Source organism: Aedes aegypti, chromosome 3 (assembly GCF_002204515.2).
Source record: "Aedes aegypti strain LVP_AGWG chromosome 3, AaegL5.0 Primary Assembly, whole genome shotgun sequence".
NCBI classification, from domain to species: Eukaryota; Metazoa; Arthropoda; class Insecta; order Diptera; family Culicidae; genus Aedes; species Aedes aegypti.
In genome coordinates, this window is record NC_035109.1 from 11,821,542 (window position 1) to 11,839,256 (window position 17,715).

A 17,715-nucleotide genomic window follows, 5' to 3' on the forward strand; every position below is an offset into this window, starting at 1 on the left:
TAAAAGGGCCTAACTGAAACCATGTTCAATCAAAGGGCCTAACTGGTTTGAAGATTCATAAAAGGGCCTATCTGCCGATGATGTTTGAATTCAACAATTTTTACGAGTTGTTGTGTTATTTGAGATTTGAAACATAATGAGCCACGCAACAGACTTTAATGGGTGTCGAACACAGGTATGAAACTAGTAAAAATGCGAATGGGTTTAAAATAGGAATTATAAATATGGAACGGAATCTTCAATTGAGAATTTCTCAATGTTTACGTTTTGCAGATAGGCCCTTTTCAAATGTTACGCTAGATTTTACAACAATTAATTTGTGATGTCACAGTTTCTTGGGTACTTAACTTTGAGGTGCTCTCACGGATCCGGAGTTTTGCTGATGGTGTTGGTGCATGGTAGGAGGGTGGCAGGATCGCGATGGCCGAGGACGGTGATGCTACTCTTGGCGGCCAAAGACAATGGCGGCAGGCACTCGGATTGTAACATCACAGATATCTGTGGTAACACTATCGCTGGCTGTCGTTTTAGAGACCAAATTGGATAAAAAGCTGTAGGCAAGTAGGTAGGTTCTAATCATAAAAAAAGGTAATGATTTCATTTTCGCATCGCAGACCAAGGTCAATAATGTTTCCATGGCATTTTTCTCTCATTAAAGAAAGAATCATAATGAACTTTATTACCTATCATGCGAATCAAGAAAATTAAAACATTTATTGCGATGCCCGCAAGTTTTAGTCTCCCCAAATTCAAAAGCCTAGCATTACACAATCTACTCCACAGAGATTCTTTTCAAAGGTATGCTGAACAAACGCCGGTAATTGCAATTTCATTCCCCAATGCAGGCACACATTCCATTCATCAAAATCCGCTTCGTACGCTCTTTTTTACCATCCCATAGAATGTATAGACAAAAAAATAAGCTTACCAAAAGATAAACTGTTCTCACAAAAGCCCACAAACGCCATCGTTTCCACACGAACTGTTTCCTGAAAACGAGCCCTCACTGATGGAGGATCCGAACGGAGATAACAAAAAAAACGTACCAGCGCCAAGAATCCCAGTCACTCTATTGCATGCCCATAACCATACACTTCATACATTTCAGTAAATTTAATTCAACAAAATGCAAAAATAAACGAGAATTACCACATAGACACGTTCTCCTTCTGCTGGCCGTTGGAAGCTCGTGCAAGCCATGTAACAGTCTTCCTACACCCACCGCCGCACCATGGGCCGAAAATTAGAATTTCACAACAAAAGTCCAGAACACATTTGTTTCAATTAACTAAAGAGATGATTTTCTCATTATTGAGAATATGTGTGATAATATACCGACAATTTCATTCGATTTATTACAGTATTTCATTTCATTTTGCGGAGTTGATTTTGTTTAAACGAAAAAAAATTCAATAGACCTTAAAAATGGTTTGTAGGTAAAAATGGCAAGAATAATTATTATGTGTACATATTTGGAAATCGAACTCACTATATTTTACACATCTTGCATATAAATAACATAAATTTTTTCGTTGATTTTTCAATGTACCATAATTTCTACCAACTTGCAACTTCAAGCAAGTGTATTACTTTTAGGTTTATTTTTGTTCATTACAAAAGTGCTTGGAATATCGTCGCAAAATTTTAATTTCTAGCCCACAGTGCACCGGAAAGGATAAACTTCATATGGTTCCCACCACCCATCCTTTCGCCTTCCAACGAGTTGACCGTTTTGCATGTGATGCAGCCGAGAGATAACCGGAACGAACGCTTTTTCTGCCACGCTCAATTCACACCATGCATGTGCAGCGCAGTGCACTTGCACAAGAGGACACAGAGGCCCATAAAATAAAAGTGGAACATCGTTTGCCGAATTGGTGCAGTTTCTAGCCGGATCACCCATCGAGCGGAAGGAAGGAAGCGTGGTCCGACAAAAACTGTGAGAAAAAAGGCAATCCGTGCGGATCAACTGGATATTATATTCCGGTGCGGATTCTGATCAGGCAAGTGAGTTTTGTGGGGAAAAGGCGGAAATAGACTAGTGTGTGGACTTAACGATAAGCTGAGAGGCATTTCTGGGCGGGTTGTCGGTGTTGGTTCGGTACCGTAAAGGAGTATCTTTATGGATTACTCGATTTCAGGAAATGGTTAAGAAAACTACCGAAACGACAGTAAACATTTTTTGTTTGTTTTTGAATCCGATCTTTTACACCAGATGGCGTCCAAGCTTTGGATTTTCAGTTAAGCGTTGATGAATTTTTGTGAAAGCTTTTTATTGGATTTCCATGTATTTATGGTAACAAATCCACACATGTCGTTCAAAGATTTTTATGACATAAGGTATGAAACTATTCTACAGTCTCAATTTTTTTCTTGATAATATTATGCAGCGTAACAAAAATAACAACTGCGTATCTCAAGAATCAAATGACGTGTCTCTAGTAACTTTGGGATTGCTGTCTATGACGCCGCTTTCAGAAACGTTCCAACACATCACAGTTTCAAGTTAAAGATTGTACAAAAGGTGTAATTCCGTTTGTATCCTTTGACAGATTCAGTATCATGTACTAGACTTGACTTACTAGTACACGACACTGAAGACGGCCTTACAGTTAAGATCGAAATACGCGTATCTATCAAAAGATACAAACTCTAGTATAGTATCAAATTCAGTTTTCATTTATTAACAAGTATTCCACTAAACAGCTTAATGTTCACATTTAATGTTCACATAAAATTTAAACTGGGATTTATCTATCTTTTTGGGGATCTTGTCCACCAAGCATACAGAATAGGATTTGAATTGCCATGTGGGATATAGTTCAGATTGAAATTTACGATCGAATTTCAAATGCAGTGTCCATACAAAGCTCATAGTTTCTCTTAAATGGAAGATACAAACTTTTTGAAAGAACCAAATAAAACTTTTTGCAATTCCGTTGCAAATAAATCAACTTTTTATTGAGAAGATGCACAACACAACGACCGGCTTTTCCTAAAAAAAAAACAATGCTGAAAAGTGCTAATAAAGACCTGAGAGAGAGGAGACAGCTGGTTTAGATTGCGAGCTCTCAAAAGTCATGGGAACCTGTCATCAACTGTCACTGGACACCGACCAGTGGATTACAACAGAGTTGTACCAGATTTTGTTACTCAGTTAGACCATTTTTCTAACAAAATGTGATATAATTTTGCTTAATAAATACTAATTACTAAATAACAAAAATTATAACACAATTTCCTCTACACTAAACAAAATTGTAACAAAATATGATATAATTTGAACAAAAATGTAACTTATTATGTTTCAAATTAAACAAAAATATAACTCATTTTGTTATTTTCTACAACAGAATTAAAACAAAATTAGTTATAAGCAATTGATCTCAATTTTTTATAACAAATTGTGTTAGAAATATGTTTTGAATTGTAACAAATTTGAAACAGCCTTTGTTATTATAACTGATCTGGTTTTAATTGTGTTATATTTTTAGCTTAGCTTAGACAGACTACACATATCAATGGTTGCTATTCCGTGATTGACCGAATTCAGTGAAAATGCACAAAGAATCAACTAGAAGATCGGCTGGGATTAGCCATAATCTTCTTCAGTGTGCATAATTCAGTGCCTCTATTTATACAGGGTCAATAACGGCGCCGGCCATGTCCTTGCAGTCAGGTGGGATTAGGGGAAGGAATGTTAGTGTGTAACCTACCGTGTTTGCCTCTGCATCTCCACAAAGGTTACTGGGAGGGATGTTTGTTAATCGGGAGGATCGTTGGGTCACAGGATTCACTTTGATAAGCGATTAGACCATGATAAATAATTATTGGTGAGATATAAACATGCTTATATGTAAATATAATATTTTCATTTGATATGAACAATATCTATGTAGAGAAAAATTATGCCGACACTTGACGTGACGAGCCTTTCAAAGTTTGTTCAATAAAGTGAACCTTCCGCAAGTCTACACTCGTAGTGTCGAACCATTCAAAGTTTTTTTTTATTACAAAAAAAAAGGGTTAAAGGAAAAAGGGGTTTTGAAAAAAAAAATTAGACATAAATAATTTTTGAATCAGAGTTTATGTAGACACTCACAGTGACGAACCTTTCATAGTTTGTTGAAAAATCATATTTACGTCTCACTGTTGTAACGATTAAAGGTACAGTCATACATATTTTATAGATTAGAAAAAGTAGCATGAAACGAGCTCACCAATTGATCCGTCATCCTTGAGCAGCAACAATCCACTTTTAGCTTCACTCGTTTGCTCGGCTATATAAAAGCACTCAGAGAAAATAGGCGCGCGACCCGAGAGGGAAAACAACTGACGACTGCTCGGGCTTTCTTGACGCATTGCCTAGGCGCAAGCGTCAACGTCGAAAGATCAAAAAGAACTCAATTTTCTCCATTAACTCAAAGTGCTCCTAACAAAAATGAAACAAAATTAGTTATTTGTAACAAATCTTGATATAATTGTGGTATAGTTTTGTTGTAATCCACTGGTCGGGAAACCACACCTTTGAAGGGCAGAGCGTGAATTACCGTCAAAATTCAAGTAAAGTTAATCCAAATTTCTAGGTGTTTTTTGATGATTTCACATTTCAAAAATTTGAATTAGTAAATATAGTTGGGTGTTGGCAAACTGCTATTGATTCTTTTATATTCATATCCATTTTCACAGTGAACAACAAGAAGTGAATATAATTTTGACCAAAATAAGTTCATCTGGCCGTTGTGCACAACCCAAGAATTAAAGAAAGAGGTCAAATACACTGAGGCAAAAATACTTAGGTTTTCCATAAATCAAGACTTATGAACCAGCCAAATTATGGTTTCATTGCACGCTTAAACATTTCGAAAATGGGATCATAAGTTTCATAAGTGAGAGCTTTGAATTCTTTAACAACAATTACTTGAAATAATTATCATAGCAATCGCTAGAAGAACTACTCCGCTTTCGATGTTGGCTACAAGTTAATCGGAAATAGGTCACATGTTATCAAAACATGTCAATTTTTGTGCACGCCTGAAATAAAAGGCGAACAACATTATCGATTTATAATACGATTTGAGATAATACCATTGCGTTTATTATCGAATTTCATTGATTGACTTATGAAATTCATTACTGAAATTCTTCACCAAAATCATAAGTAAAACTTATAAATTTCAACAATAATCGTTGTGGCGCCAAATCATAATTATTACTTAAGAAATTATTAAGTTTTTTTGCCTCAGTGTAAGACAAGAAAACATGCCAACTGTCAGCGAGCTGTCTCCTCTCTCTCAGTTAAAGACTACACTGAGAACAGCGTTGCGGTTGAAAATACTATATCAGAGGGTTAAATTAAATACACAACGCCACTTGATTTGTGCAGACTAAATTCGCATTTATTTAGAATATTTTGTGCGTTCAATTTTACCATGGCACCATTTGTATAGTAAAAATTACTATTTCATGGTTAAAAACTTGCAGCAGACTAGAATCGAACCGAGGATCTGGCGATTGTCAAGCGCGAACGCTAGCCGCTCGGCTATCGACGCGGTTGGATTGAGAGGGAACAAAACGCAAATAAAAAGCGTTCATGATAGCTCAATCGTGGTTGGAATAGTAAATTTAAAAACACGTTCATGGTTCTCATTACTGCAACGCTTGTTTCAGTGTAGGGATTCTGATTTGGGATCGGATCGTCCAGCATTCGTAGAGGAGGTAGCAGAGTCCGCTACTGTATGCACCGTCTTCCCGACCAACCAGTCCTCCGATTTCTTTATAGATCTTTGTCCAACGATGGCGATCGCCAACGATTCAAAACGAATCGGTATCGATCGCTATCGAAACTCGCTGACTGGTTACCTGTTCTGTCTTCCAATGGACCAATGCACGAGTTCACTGATCTGACGTTTGAGCGGTGCCATATTCACTCGTTACCTTGGCCACATAAATAACAAGGCTCCGCTCAAACGTCTCTCATGCATTGGACCATAGGGAATATAGTTTATTTCACGGTGAAATTCTCTCTCTTTCATCTTTAACCAAACTTGAAAACAACGGTCAACTTTGACAGGTACTGGCACCATTATTCTCAGATTTCCCAAAGGAGAGAAAAAGAGCGATTTCTCACCGTGCAATAGACAATAGGTTTGTATAACGTGAACGAGAAAATGTGTGACATTCTTAAATACTACTGTATCACAGCCTACGCGATTGAAATATACTGAAATAATGCTACACGTGGATGTATGCCCACGTGGGTTCTCTTGAAATGTTTGATTGTTCTTTTGGAAATAATCGAGCTATGGACCGATGCACGAGTTCACTATTTGACGTTTGAGCGGTGCCGTGTTATATTCGTGACCATGGCAACGAATAAATTCGGCACCGCTCTAACGTCAAATTCGTGAACCCGTGCATCGGTCCATCACAGAAATTTCCGTAATGGACCAATGCACGAGTTCACTAATTTGACGTTTTTGCGGTGCCGAATTCACTCGTTGCCATAGTCACGTAAATAACACTGGCACTGCTCAAACGTCAAATAGTGAACTCGTGCATAGGTCCATAGCAAAAAAAAATGTTGTATGAAACTTGATGCAATACTCGATTTCTTCAGCACTCGTTGTATTTATCAAACTCGGCGAGCCTCGTTTAATAAGTGTACAACTTCACTACAAAATCATAATTTTGCAACTTGTTGCATAAATAACTATTTGAGCATCTAAAGTATTCTGAACTTTGTTAATAAGTATTCTATATGATGAGCATGAGCATGAGCAATGATGACCGTACAATTCGTAGTTGCTACTCCGTGATTGACGAGAATAATCGAAATTGTACAGGTAGCTTGGGAGTAGAATACCATCTTCAATGTACATTTTCGAGGACTCTTAATTCTGTAAAATCAATAACGGCGCCGGCCACGTCCTTTCGGTCATTGGGGAAGGGAAGGAATGTTAGTGTGATCTCCATTGTTACTAAAACCGAGTATACCTCTGCATCTTCATGGTTGTCACGGGAAAAAAAATGTTAGTGGGAGGGTTAAAAAGCTACATGATCAGGATTCACCTTGGTAAGTGATGCGATTCATGTAACCTTTGTTTAAGAAGTTATCTCTCAATGCGTCGACATCTTAAACGGCGAATCATTCAAAGGTTTGAATCTCTACACGGGTAGAAATCAGAATCCAAAAACAAGATTATGACTCATGATATCATGATTCCAGCGTGTTTTCGTCTTATGAAAATACACCATGATTTGGACTCATGATATTATGAGTCAGATTTCCGTAACGATACACACGCGTTAGGTTTTTGTAGCTGATTGTTCGGAATCATGATTCAAATGCCAAAAATGCTGAGTCGCGCATCCATTTATGATCGACAAAATAAAAAAAAAAGTTAAAATAGCATACATTGAGAATCGAGCCAAGAACCTTCCGATTGTAAGCTACGTACTCTACCACTCAACCGCTTCGTCATCTTGAATTAAGAGTGATCGATACGAATAACATGAAGCAAAGTGCACCGCTTAATGATTTCACACTGGATGTTACGCTTATGAGGAATCATGATTATGACTCCAGGAACCATGATTTGTGATCCTGATATTATGACCTAACCAATTTATGAATTTCATGATTTGTGAATCATGGTGTGGGGATCAGATTTTTATCCGTGTAAATTTGAATAAGCGCTTATGCCGACACTTAGAGTGACGAACCATACATAGTTTGTTTAACAAGCACATAAAAAGAAATTCATGTCATGATACACATATGTAATTACAGGCATGAAACGAGCTCACCATTTGGTAATCCTTCCTCGACTGAACAATCACAATATCGGCGTCAACACGTATAGGCTGGGTTATAAAATCACTCCGATAGCGCGAATAAAAAGCTAACCGAAGGCAAAAAAAAAACGAGAAAAATAATCAATCCGGGCGCGCGAATAACGAATCGGACAGCTTGGGCCTTCGCAAAGCTCTGCCCGAGCGAATAAAGCCAACCAAGGAAAAAAAAGAATCGGGCGCGCGAAAAACGACTCGAACAAAGCCAACCGAAAATAAAACACTCCTATTGCGCGAAAAACGAATCAGACAGCTTGGTCTTCGCAAAGTACTCCTTTGAAAACGGCAATGGATACAGCGAACCAAAATTAAATGAATAGTGGTATTTTGGTGCTTGAGACAATAGCAGTGTTAGTATTCCTGTTTACGTTATATTTTTATAACTCCTTTTAAAAACAAGAGCTTTATTTTCAATTTCTACATCCAATTCCTGAAATAAATTTTTCATAATTCTGCATCTAAATTCGTCCAAATTGACACTTGCGTGACGAACTTCAGTGTTTTCGAGAAAAAGAGATAAATCCGTATCTCCAGTTCAAGAAAGTATCATTATCGAGTTCCGTCAACTCTCTTTATCGTCGAATGATCAAAGATGAGTTAGATATGGTTTGGAATAAGGTTTCTACCTTCCACAAGGCTAGTAGCGGCAAACCAGCAAAATAATAATGACTTAAGTGACTAAAATGATTGAAATAGTGATCAAATAGTGACTTCAAAACTACAAGTGCTGGTTCAAAACTGCCTAGAAGGGGAAATGAATATTGAAATGTAGTGATCTGTCATAATTTAAAACTTTATCCAACAGTTAACCATCAAAAATTAGACTTGATTACCAAAAATAGTTTGTTATTAGAAATCAGCACACGATTTTTGATATGTAAGAAGCATTATGAAAAAGGAAAATTGCGACAAAAAGATGGCACAATGGAGATCTTACTCCTTATTTTTACGGGAATATGCTTACATAGGTTATATTTCGAGTCTTTGATTTCATTCTGTAGAGAACTTGTAGTCGAGGTAATACCAAATCCATTAACAAACTCAAGATAGAATTTATGGTGACATTTCTGTATACGTTTCTGAAACTCACTTCGTTGAAGATTTTTCAAATGTCGAATAACAACAATATTAACTAAAATTGTGTAAAATTTTTGAATAAATTTGTAAAAGAATCGAGGCGAACTTTTCGGCGATGATTGTAGAAAAATCTTTGGTGGATTTGTCAGAAAAGTGCTGGATGAATTTCAGCAGATTCCGATAGAATTTCTGATAGAATCCAACATTTGGAAGCAAAAAATATAAGAAACATTTATTAGTATTTTTTTATCCTTTATCCTCTTATCTCCATGATATCTCCAGAACAGCATTGATTTTGAACGAACTCGAGAGAAACCGAATCAGATAAGTATTGTGCATTAATAATTACGAACCTATGCGTAAAAACTTGATACCAATAGTGAAGCTTGTGTGAATTCACATACAATAAGTTAAAAAATCTTGATCTCAATACGAATTGTTAAAAATAATCACAACACGATTCAATAACAATTGACAATTGCAAAAATGTCTGTTCGATTTACAAACGCGTTTTTGATGTAGATGAAGTCGATCAAAATCGTAGGAAAGGAAGGACTAAGTATTATTCATTTTTCGGTCAAATGTGTGGCTTACTTTTTGCAATTCCTAGTAAATATGAAGCACTATTTCTAGACAAATTACAGAACTAATTCTTTACCTTTATATGAATATTAGGCGTAACTTCCGGACGAATTTTCTTTGTATAATGTTTGGATAGAATATCTTAATTATAGGTCTCTCCAAAGTTGTTTCGTTGCGATTTTTTCATAAGGTAAGTGGAAAAACATCCTTTTTACTCACAGCCTGATATTGCTATAGATTGTAGAAACTCCAACAATAATTCATTCAGCAGGTGTTAATGTTGAGCCTGGTTTCGCCAAGTTTATTAAATACCTCGGCTAGGCAATTCAATCTGTTTCAAAATTTTGTCTTGATTTACATGAAAAAACATCAGGTTTCCAAAATCGTCGCCATCCAACCAGACGCTGCCAATTTGAGTTTTACCAGTCTTACCAACATAACGGCACATCACCTACTTTGAATTGTTTACTGGCGACGATTTGGTTGGTCTGTTTGAAAGTTGGCGGCACGTTTTGTTGCCCATGAAACAGACAAAATATTCTTAAACTGTAAACGAGTGTGGGACAAAACTTAGATTCTCGCTCCAGTCCACTTTTTGGATTGCATTTCGGTCCCATAACAACTGTGCAAAATTTCAGCTCGATCAGTGAAACTATATTTAGGCGCCAGCCGTTCAAAGTTTGTATGGGATTTACTATGGGAAAACTTACTTTTTCAAAGAAAAATCGCCAGAGGTCGCCCATTGACCTCTATAAAAATTCTGAACACAGACCTCGATAGGTATTACTACGATGAAGAATATTGCCGAAGACCGCGAAACAATCCGACTCTTGTGAAAAAAGTTTAGGGTCGCCAGGTCCTCTTCCACTGCGTACATCCAGCGTATTCGTGGTCTTCCACGAAGCCGCCGATCTCTACCTGGTTCTCAGCTGAATATTATTTTCGCAATTCTTTCTTCCGACATTCGCACTTAACGACCAGCCCACTGAAGTCTGCCGTATTTTACACGCTCGATAATATTCGCATCTTTGTACACTTGATATAACTCGTGATTCATGCGTCTGCGCCACACACCATTTTCGAGTTTCCCACCGAGTATTGTCCGCAGCACTTTACGCTCGAAAACACCGAGAGCTTTCCGGTCTGACTCTTTCAACGACCTCGCTTCGTGCCCGTAGAGAGCCACCGGATGAATCAGCACCTACAACAACCATGCCTGACCCTATCTCTACCTGCAACCATGTACTTCGTTTTGGTAGAATTAATGGTCAGGCCTATCATCGCTGTCTCCCTCTTCAGAGGCACGAAGGCCTCTTCCACTGATCTGCCTTCGATTCCGATAAGGTCTATATCGTCCGCAAAGCCAAGGAGCATGTGCGACCTTGTGATAATAGTGCCATTTCTCTGCACGCCAGATCTCCTAATAGCACCCTCCAGTGCAATGTTGAACAGAAAATTCGAAAGTGCGTCTCCCTGCTTCAATCCGTCTAACGTCACGAACAAGGTTGACACCTCGTCTGCGATCCGAACACTTGATTTCGAACCATCCAGCGTAGCACATATCAGCCTAATTAGTTTCGCCGGAAAACCATTTTCAGACATTTTTCGCCAAATCTCATTTCTTTTCACTGAGTCGTACGCCTCCTTAAAATCAATAAACAGATGGTAAGTCTGCAAGTTATACTCCCGGAATTTGTCTAGGATCATTCGCAAGCTAAACGTCTGGTCCGTTGTCGAACGGCCCTCACGAAAACCAGCTTGGTATTCGCCGACGAAGGACTCCTCGAGAGGTCTCAGTCTGTTAAACAGGATGCGCGACAGAATTTTGTACGCCGAATTCAGCAGGGTAATTCCTCTGTAATTGGCACACTCCAGTCTGTGCCCTTTCTTGTAGATGGGGCGGATGAGGCCATCCAACCAGCCGGTGGGCAATTCTTCGCCCTCCCATACCTTCAGAAGTACTCGGTGGATCGACTGGTAAAGCTGCTCGCTTCCGTGCTTGAGAAGCTCGACCGGGATCTCGTCCTTCCCAGCAGCCTTACATTTGCAGCATATCGTCAATATATTACAAATATGAAAATGGCCAGGCCCACTATGCAGACTTGGGTTTGAAGATAATCAAAAAAATTACGACGATCAGATTGTTCACGTATAAATAACGTGATAGACGAAAATTTTATGAGCAAATAAACGGAGACAACCGTACCAACCGTTTCATTCGAATCTGTGACATTTCGTCGAATGACATTTGGTCGAATGACGTTTGGTCGAATGACGTTTGGTCGAATGACGTTTGGTCGAATGACATTTAGTCGAAAGTACATTTGGTCGAATGGACATTTCGTCGAATGGACATTTGGTCGAAAAGAATTTAATTGCTTCAAGAAGCATATGATATTTAGTCTAGAGGACATTTGGTCGATTTTTTTTCAGATTATTTTACAGAGTGATTTTTTGACATGAATACACAGTGATTGAGATTGAAAAAGCGGAAAGCATGTATGGTGGAAGATATTACTGGAATTTGCAGATGCAAGAACAACGTTTAGTCGAATGACATTTGGTCGATTCTTTATAGTATGGAAACAAAGTTCTACGTTTAGTTTGACTATCGTCGAGAGCAGCATTTTGTCGCTAATACAAGAGTGATTGAATAATTGAAAAAGTATCAGCCATTTTACTTACAATCCATATGCGATTAGCAAAATTTTGTTATTCAATTTGATGGATGCTCTCCCAACATATCAACCTCTTGCGATTTGACGTTTCCTGCTACTTTTTCGTTCAGGCATGTTCTGCGGTCCGAGATGAGCTGATCTTAAATAGAAGCAAGCCAACTTTTGTCGCCTCAGTCAACTCGTTTTCCCTTACCCGATTCATAGAATTAGCATAATTTTCATTTTTAATAATTAAAAAGTTCTACTGCAAACTCTGTTATTTACCCGAGGTCATCAACACTGTCAGCAAAGCCATATATTTGCTTAAGGAGTGTTATTAAGCTGGAATTCACAATAACACCTAACATTCACATCGCCATAAAGGTTTTACTTAAACCATTATTTTTCCTGTCGTTTTATTTATGATTTCCGCATTCAAAAATCTTACCCAAGTCCGTAAGCTGCAAGACCTAGAAGTCAAAGAAAGATCCCTGTAGGAAATGTGAACTTGATTGGCTCGGTATCGGATTTGGAAAATTGGGGTTTGTTAGGCGAAAAGAAACGATGTTCTTAGTTTGACGGTTTTTATTCGACTGACTGGACTGACTATTCTATACTAGTTATAAAATACGCTCAGGACCCAATTGGGAGCACAAAAGAGATGGTTTCGCTCACGCTATCAGACGGATAGGTGATAAGAGAGATATGCAATGGTGTTAAATGTTATACATTAGGGTGTTTCATAATTATTCTTATTCTTAACATAGCCGGCCTCCGTTGAAAAGTGTATGGTTTTCAATGCTTCTTAACTACTACAAATTCAAATTTTAACGGGGCTTTCAAATCTACTCTTCTAAAGTAATTCACTGGGTTTGATATTCTGGCTGGTCGATCGATTGATGATAACCTTCGACTTCGTTGAACCTTCGAACCTGAAGTTATCCGGGATTCCGTTCTATGGTCCTGATGAGTATTCGCTTGTTGACCATGGGATTTGGGGGCCAGTTCATCGATGTCGTTGTCTGGATTCGACAACAACGTCCAATGTGATCGGAGGACCACACAGCCGAGCGGTGAATCTCGACAAAGGGTCACAGTTGCGCAGCATGAAACGACAGAAAGCATTAGTTTACGTTTAACAAACGTACGGTACAGACAAATAAGCGCCTAAACGCTGTTGGGATTGAGCAACGTTACATGTTGGCGAGAACTTCATCATCTTCAGCGGTTGCTGACTGTTGAACAGGAAGAACGCAGACCTTGCTTATTGCACGGTTGAATTCTCCTTCCTTTGTCCTCACTGAGACGACGCGGACGTTCCCGTCGTCACCATGGTAGAGTCGTGTCACACGACCGAAACACCACCGGAGGGGTGGTAATTTTTCATCCTTCAGGAGTACTAGAGTTCCGACAGCAATATTATCGCGCTGGCGAGTCCATTTGGTGCGCGGGTGCAGTCCGGACAAATAATCCGTACTCCAGCGCTTCCAAATTCGTCGAACAAATTCTTGCGTCAACTGATAACGGCTAAGTCGATTCTGTGGAACTTCTTCATACGAAGGTTCGGCAGTAGCAACCAAAGGTCGGTGGACCAAAAAATGACCCGGTGTAAGTACCTCCAGGTCCTCGGGATCAGTGGACAGCTGTGTGAGTGGCCTGGAATTCAGGCAACTCTCAATCTGGACGAGCAGGGTTTCAAGATCGTCCTTGAAGAGAACGGTGGTTCCGATGGTCGCTTTTAGGTGCTTCTTAAATGACTTAACGGCGGCCTCCCAGAGGCCTCCGAAGTTTGGCGAACGGGGCGGTATAAACTTGAAATCAATTCCTTCTGCCACACAAAAGGAACTGACGGAATGTTGATGCTGCTGCGACTTGAATTGCGTTAAAAGCTCGGCTAACGCGCGGGATGCGCCTTGAAAGTTTTTCGCGTTGTCGCATTCGATGACGGCCGGTTTGGAGCGTCGGGCAATGAACCGTTTCAGGGCCGAGATGAAGGCGTCCGTTGTTAGATCCGCCACCAATTCGATATGTACCGCCTTGGTGACTAGACACACGAAAATGGCGACGTAGCATTTTACCGGAGGGGCCTTACGACCATAATGGCGGTAGAATAATGGTCCGCAAAGGTCAACGCCGGTTTTCAGAAACGGGTAGGTGGGAGTCACCCGTTCGGTGGGGAGATCCCCCATTAGTTGCTCCTGAACCGTGGGTTTGCAGCGGTAGCATCTAATGCAATCTTGCACCACCTTACGCGTCAAGTTGCGTACTCTTAGTGGCCAAAACCGTTCCCGCAAGTTGGCGATCATTAGTTGCGGGCCAGCGTGAAGAAGCTTCTGATGATAGTAGACAACTACCATCTTCGTGAAAGGGTGGTGTGAAGACAAGATCATTGGGTGTTTGCGTGTTTCAGAGACTGGTGCGTTGCGTAGACGACCCCCGACCTTCAGGATTCCATCCTCCAAGATCGGTGCAAGGGTTTTTAATTTGGAGTTAGGTTTGACCTCTCCATTAGCGGCTATGGCTTGAATATCTTCCTTCAACGACTCTTGCTGGGATACACGAACTAGAGCACTGAGAGCTTCCTTATACTCGGCGGCCAGGAGAAAACCGGTTCGCCGATTAGATGGACTCCGTTGTTTGCAGTTGTGGGAAAATCTCAAAATATACGCCGTCAGAGAAACTAATCCAGTATACGACGAACGCAGACTAAAGATGGGGTTGGGCGTCTGGACTTGGATCGGTAGTGCTACAACCTTTTCCTCTAATTCGTCTACAGCGAAGTCTTCCAATGTTGGGCGGACTAGGGGAGGCCAGAATCTGTTCGGTTGACTGAGCCACGGTGGACCATTCCACCACGCAGCACAATCCTTGAGTTCCGCCGGCAGCATTCCGCGGGAGATAATGTCCGCCGGATTTTCAACTCCGGGCACGTGCGCCCAAAGCCCACATTCCGTCAGATGTTGTATTTCTGACACCCTATTCGCCACAAAGGTTTTCCAGCGAGATGGAGTTGATGAGATCCACTGGAGTACTATCATCGAATCGGTCCAGAAAAAGCACTTCATTTGGAGTTTCAGTGCTTCTTGGACCTTCTGAAACAGGTGGCTGAGTAATAACGCCGAAGAAAGTTCCAGCCGAGGCAGACATATCTTTTTTTGCTTTTTGCTGTTTCCAAGAGGTGCTAGCTTCGATTTAGACGTTAATAAGCGAACGGATATTTCTCCGCTGGGGGACACGGCACGGATGTAGATGCAGGTCCCATATGCCTTCTCGGAGGCATCACAAAAACCGTGTAATTCGATGACAGTCGGATCGATGATTGGAACAACCCAACGAGGAACGTTGATCGTCTCGATAACTGCAAGTTCGCATCGAAACTGCAGCCAGTTTTGTTGGAGTTCGTCTTCAAGAGGCTCGTCCCAGGAACGTTTGCTTCGCCAGAGTTCCTGTACGAACATTTTGGCAACTACTATCACCGGTCCTATGAAGCCTAGAGGATCAAAAAGGCTTGAGGAATCCGAAACAACCTGCCGCTTGGATACACAGATGTCCTGTTTCCATTTTGGAACGTGGAAACCAAAACTATCGGATGCTGGTTCCCATTTCAAACCAAGCGTTTTGACAGAAGCACCGGGATCGAGTCCCAAAACGGTCCGTTCATTTCGCAGTGTTTCGGGAATATGGGAAAGCATCTCCGGGGAGTTGGACGACCATTTGCGTAGCGGAAACCCAGCAGAGTCCAGCAGCTGCTGAAGTTGTGTACATAACTGCTTGCCAGATTCGATGTCGTTGCTTCCAGTCATAAGATCGTCCATATAGAAGTCTTCTCCAACGACTTCCGCAGCAAGGGGGTAGGAAAAGCGACCCAGTTTGGACAGTTCTTGCAGACATCGGGTGGCTAGGTAAGGCGCCGAGGAGGTGCCATAAGTCACCGTCGAGAGCTCAAAAATGCGGATTGGCTCTGACGGATCTTCTCTCCAAAGAATTCGTTGAAGACATTGATCCGAGGGATGTATCTGGATCTGGCGATACATTTTTTCAATGTCCGCAATAATAACGTACCGATGAGTTCGCCATCGCAGAATCAGCGAGAATAGATCGCCTTGCACCACTGGACCCACCATTAGGGCGTTGTTCAAAGACATGCTGGTGTCCGTGACGCAGGACGCGTCGAAAACCACGCGAAGTTTGGTGGTAACGCTATCGGGACGCTCTATGCAATGATGTGGCAAATAATATGGGCGATATGGTGTGGGTTGACTGACATCTATTACTTCCTTCATATGCCCTAACGATTGGTACTCCTCGATGAAAGCGGAGTAAGCAGCCTTCAGTTGGGGTTTTGCTTGCAAACGGCGTTCAACGGAGAGGAAGCGGCGTTTTGCAATTTCATACGAATCTCCCATCAGCGATAGGACGGACAATTTCTTTGGAAGTTCGACTACGAACCGACCGGAGTCAGTTCTCGTGGTGGTAGCTACGAAGTGAGCCTCGCAAGTCGATTCTTCTACCGACATGGTGCTGGAGGACTGACAAGATTCCAGTTCCCAAAATCTGGACAGCTGTTCATCGAGACTCAGCGTACTGCAAACGTGGACGACGCTAACACTTTTTGGATCTGGTCGACTATTTCCGACCCTACCGGAAACAACCCAACCGAGCAAGGTATTTTGCAGCACCGGTCTGCCGGGGCCAAGACGGATGAGACCATCGAGAAGCAAATCATAGTAAGCATCCACTCCAATAATCATGTCTACAGGTGCGGGTTGGTGGAATTTGGGATCAGCCAGTATAACGTCCGTAGGCCAATTCCAATCAGCAACGTCAATGTTGTTCGAAGGAAGTTCCCGTGTGACAGCCTTTAACACGTGAAACTTCAATGGAGTACGGTAACTGCAACAATGAGACTGGATGTGGACCACGATGAAATGGGTGGAAGTGGTAGAGGATTGTCCAATACCACCGACGCTGTGATTTTCCTTGACCTTATGCACCTGCAATCGTTGAGCCAAACTTTCGGAGATGATGTTCAACTGCGATGCAGGATCAAGCAAAGCTCTAGCCCAGATGATGTTCTTCGCAGAATCGATGACCTTCACGAGCGCCGTCTGCAGCAACACGGTTGATGGGATTCGGCGGACGTTGGCAACCAAGGAGGTAGAGCAATGGCTGAGTGAACTTGTGGAAGGCGTAGGATCGGCAGCGAGGGTTGTTTGCGAGGAAGTCTGATTTGCGTTTGAGGATACATTTGGAGCGATCTGAGATTGAGTCTGATTTGTGGTGGGTTGGCTTGGATTCGGTTTGGAAACCTGTGGTTGGGGAGGATTGCGATTGGGAGTTTGTTGGTGGAGCATCGTGTGATGCTTTTGACTACAGACACGGCAGGCACCAGATGAACAGTTTCGCACTTGGTGATCAGCGGACAGGCAATTTATGCAGAGAGACTTTTTCTTCACCAAATCGTATCGTTCAGACACGGAAAGCTTGCGGAACGCATCGCATTTGAACGGAGAGTGAGCAGACTGACTACATAAACAGCAAGGTT

General features: G+C 41.1%; 1 protein-coding gene across 2 annotated transcripts in view; it reads left to right on the forward strand.

The window, feature by feature from the left end:
* Positions 1 to 353: 353 nt before the first annotated feature.
* Positions 354 to 17,715, forward strand: part of LOC5564307 (pickpocket protein 28) — a 50,770-nt gene continuing 33,408 nt past the window's right edge. Inside the window, exons 1-2 of one of the 2 annotated variants that reach the window (XM_021852932.1) lie at positions 354 to 565; positions 1,656 to 2,007. The gene's annotated coding sequence lies outside the window, so the exon portion shown is untranslated. The remainder of the gene's footprint in view (positions 566 to 1,655; positions 2,008 to 17,715) is intronic. The other variant, XM_021852933.1, reaches the window with a different exon arrangement.